At 38.2% G+C, this 4,514-nt stretch overlaps 1 non-coding gene across 1 annotated transcript; it reads left to right on the forward strand.

Annotated features, from left to right (window-relative positions):
- Window positions 1–778: 778 nt before the first annotated feature.
- Window positions 779–885, forward strand: LOC112101617. The gene has a single exon (XR_002907641.1). It is a non-coding gene; the product is annotated as a small nucleolar RNA R71 (small nucleolar RNA).
- Window positions 886–4,514: the final 3,629 nt, after the last annotated feature.

Genomic DNA, 4,514 nt, shown 5'->3' on the forward strand with positions numbered 1-4,514 from the left:
CTTTGAAACCTTAGTGGTGTCTTCACCTTGTTCGTCATCAACTTTCTTTGCTTCTTTTTGCTGCTCATCAAGTTGTTTACCACTTCGAAGTATAATTGCATTAACAGAGAGCCTTGTTGTCTACTGGATAGCAAGTTTACAATCTGATCTACTTGTACCTCGAGATTCTGAATTGATGCAGCTTGATTCTGAAAAGTTGTCTCTATTTTGGTCATGAATTGAGACATATTTGTTGTAAGCTGGGTAAGAGCATCTTCTAAGTTTGACTTCTTTTCTTGTGGTTGGAACCCTGGAGGTGGTGGCAATGCATTTTGGGTGTTGTTCCATGATAGATTTGGATGGTTTCTTCAACTTGGATTGTAGGTATTGGAATATGGGTTATTTTGTTACCCCTGGAAGTTTGACACATAATGAGCTTGTTCAGTAGATGATGGTGCAAAAAGACTTCCAACTTGGCAATTGATGCTAGTATGATTCCCTCCACATAATTCACACACTTGTGGTTGAGTTTGAATAATTAGATTGTCCAACTTGTTACGAATAGCTGTTATCTGTGCGTATAAAGTAGTGACCACATAACATTAGGGACTCATGTAGCTCTCCTTGATATTGATCGCTCTGAAGACCACTGGTAATTATTAGAGGTCATCTCCTCTAATAATTAATAGCCTGCTTCCAGTGTTTTTCCATTAACATTCCTCCTGCAGCAGCATCAATCATTGTTATGATATTGGATCCCAAACCATTGTAAAATGTCTGCACTTGAAGCCAAACTAGTAGACCATGATGTGGGCATTATCTTAGTAGGTCTTTGTATCTCTCCCATGCTTCATATAATGATTCCATCTCGAACTGAGCAAAGGTTGTGAGGTCATTCCTCAACTTGGCTGTTTTTGTTGAAGGAAAGTATTTTGCTAAAACCGTTTGCGCTAAACCATCCTATGTAGTGATTGTTCCAGCAAAGAGTGAATTCAACCACTCTTTTGCTTTATCCCTCAATGAGAACGGAAAAAGCCTTAGCCTGATAGCATTATCTAAACCACCATTTTGCTTAAATGTGTCACAAATTTCTAAGAAATTTACAAAATGAGCATTTGGATCATCATTCGACATCCCAGCAAATTGTACAGACATCTGAATCATCTGGATTATGGCTGGCTTAATTTCAAAATTATTGGCTTGAACGGCAGGGCGTGCAATGCTTGAGCGAGCACCATTAATTGTAGGCACAACATAATCTTTTAAAGGTCTCGCATCCTCATTTTCGTGTAATGCTTCGTCAGCCATGATTAGTTGTTGCTCCTGTAAAGCTTCTCTCTTTTCTCTATTAATCCTTCTACAAGTGCGTTCAATCTTTGGATCAAAAGGCAATAAATCAAAACTTCTTGAACGTCTCATAAAATTAAACAAGAAAACGAAAATAAAAATAAAAATAATAAAATTCAAATTAAACTAAGGTTAGTTGGTATCAATACTAATCCAAACAATTCTCGACAACGACGCCAAAAACTTGATGCATAAATTAGCAAGTGTACTAGTCGGCACAAGTAATATAATGAAAAATAGAGTATCGTCACACAGAGATTGTATATCCTATTAGCTACTGAAATTATTCTAACCCTAATTTATTTGAACAATCAAATAGGAGAATTGAAATTAAAAATTAAAATAAAATAAAATAACTAAAAATTAAATAAATATGCAGCCAGTAATAAAAATCACCAAGAGATTAAAACACTAGGACATCCGATTTCACCCTAACCAATCCAATTTAATCCTCCATCTATGCTATTAAAGTTTATTACCCATGTTGACAGTGAATTTTCCTGTTCTATTCAATATCCTCTCTGGAGTAATATTAAAAATACCCTCACGTATTAACCCATTATATCTCTATGTGAATTTAAATATGCAAAGATTCATTAAGCTCTGTGAAAATTCTCAGAAAAACTGCATGAATCACGTTGGCACATCTCTGTCTTTCGTTCAATTAATGGCATCCATTACACATAGTAAAAATACATAAATCTCCTCTTGGTCTCATTATGCATCCTCAAATCATTCAAATATTGGCCAGATATTTGTCTCTATGGGTGTACGAGTAATCTTGGTTGCTGCAGCTTCCAGCTCTGCATCAATGTTCTCGGCTTCATTGTCGGATGCAGGAGGGGTAATTACTTTCTCTTTGCCCTTTCGAGAGAGGACTGGAATGGGAGGTTCCTCTGCAGGTTCATTTTCTTCCTCTTGTATGATGTGCTTTTTCCTGGACTTGGAAGAAGTCTTGGCTGGGGGCTCCTCGAGTTCTTTCTCAGGCTCTTCCTCCACCTCTGTTAAGGAACTTTCAGTTGTAGACTTAACACCCTCTTCTTCAGGCTGGTCTGACTGTTCATCAGCATCTGTACCGGCCTCTATTTGTGGTTCTGCTGCAGCTTCTTCCTCTGGCTCATCTGTGTCAGTAGCATCTTCACTAACTGCTGCTGGAGCATCTATAGTGGAGGTACCAAAATTGAACTGCTGCAGCAATGAATTAGGAAAATTTCGATGGGTACATTTCATATATACAGCAAATTGGTGTAGGTGGTCCTCCAAGTGCTGCAAATAGCTCCAAAACCGATTGTTTTCCCTCTACCGAGCTTCAGCACATTGAGTGATGCTGGTGCTCAGTGCTTGGATTCTTTGTTCCAACCTAACAACTTTTCTTGCCCCTACTATAGCAGTTGGTTCGGGTGGGGCTCCAGCAACTTCACCAGTAATTCGTTCGATGGTGCGTGTAGTGAGAGCACCATCATTCTTAACATGTTCATCTTTTGTATCAAGGTGGACTCTCAATACCACACAGATGCTGGTGATTAGTGAAGGAAATAGCAAGGCAGCTGTTTTGTGTTTTTTCATAGCACAGTCCTGAATTTCTTTTTCTATAATACTTCCCATATCTATGGGTAACCCTCTAACAATGACATACAAAAGTACTAACCTGTCTTGTGAAACAGTGGTGGTGTGTGTGGTTGGCATCAATATGAATTTTAAAAATTTCACCCACACCTTAGCAATGGGTTTCAAATCTATCCTATTAATCACACGCCTTTTTTCATTAGCCCAAGATGCACCCTCTATGGTAAGTGTTGTGAAAATCATGTTCCATGGTAAGTGTTGTGAAAATCTTGTTCCATTTTTGTTGGGTTAAGTTGCCAAGCAATTTGGCATACTCGCAATTAACTTCAGAGTGTAAATTATAAAAAGCATTAATAACTCGAGAATCTAATGGTACAAGAGAGTTTCTTACCCAAATATTATACTGGCCAGGGCTTAATAAGTTGGCGTAAAATTCTTTCACCAATGGCAACTCAGGGTCTTGGAGGTGGTTACAAAACTCCAGCCACCCGCACTTTGTTGCAGCAGCGTATAGTGATTGCACAATTCCCGAGGGTTGAGGTGGGAACTGAAACCTTTTTTCTTCTAAAATTTTACGTGGTTCAATAAATTCTTCATACTTCTCTTCCGCATGGTAACTTTGAAATTGTGAGGGATCTTTTAGTCGACTGGCTGTCCTTTTATACCTTGGCATTGCTACAGCAGTAGGATGACTGTGGTAATATGTCCAAGAGTGAAACAAGAAGAAAAGGTTATGAGGTAGTGGGTTTGTGACTGCAAAGGAAAAAGAAAATAGTGTTAGAGGTCAATATGCACAGTGAAACCCTTATATAGGTGGAAATAAAGTAAACAATTTGTGTGCTCTAGCAATCTACACTACAATCTCCTCAGACGGTTGTTGTCAAGTAGCTTGTCCTTGTAATTTGTTAACAAATTACAGCACCAATTGTCAGTATTAAATCCAACTCCAAGAATTGCTTGACTTAGTGTGTTTCGTTTTTTTTTTCAAAATATAAAAGGATAAAAATTAAACATTCCTAAAAAAGAAAAATGAAAATAAAAAAATTATAACAAAAACATGGAGGATCCATTTCATTCGAAATGATTGCCTCAGCATTGGGTTGCCTCCTATTGAGCGCTTGATTTAAGGTCTTTTAGCCTGACCTTCCTTGAGTGCTCACATTGCCGGTTCACTAAGGCGTAAGACCTCCTTTGAGCAATCTGTGCCCATTAACTTTAAATTCCTAGCCTGACTTTTCATCTAAAAGATCAATAGCCCCATGAGGATAAATTCTGATCAGCTTGAAAGGTCCAGACCATCTAGATTTCAGCTTTCCTGGAAATAGTCTTAACCTGGTATTATGGAGCAGAACTAGTTGACCAGGAATTAATTTTCTTTGTTGGATGTGTTTGTCATGCCATTGTTTTGTCCTCTCCTTATACATTCTTGCATTTTCATATCAGAATAACCGTAATTCATCAAGTTCACATAGTTGAAGTTTCCTCTACTCTACTGCAGCATGTATATCCCAGTTTAATTGTTTCAATGCCCAATATGCTTTGTGTTCTAGCTCGAGTGGCAAGTGGCAAGCGGCAAGCTTTCCCATACACAATTCAGTAGGGAGAAACGTCAAGTGGTGTCT

The sequence above is a fragment of the Citrus clementina genome, unplaced genomic scaffold (genome assembly GCF_000493195.1).
Source record: "Citrus clementina cultivar Clemenules unplaced genomic scaffold, Citrus_clementina_v1.0 scaffold_9, whole genome shotgun sequence".
In the NCBI taxonomy this organism is placed as follows: domain Eukaryota; kingdom Viridiplantae; phylum Streptophyta; class Magnoliopsida; order Sapindales; family Rutaceae; genus Citrus; species Citrus x clementina.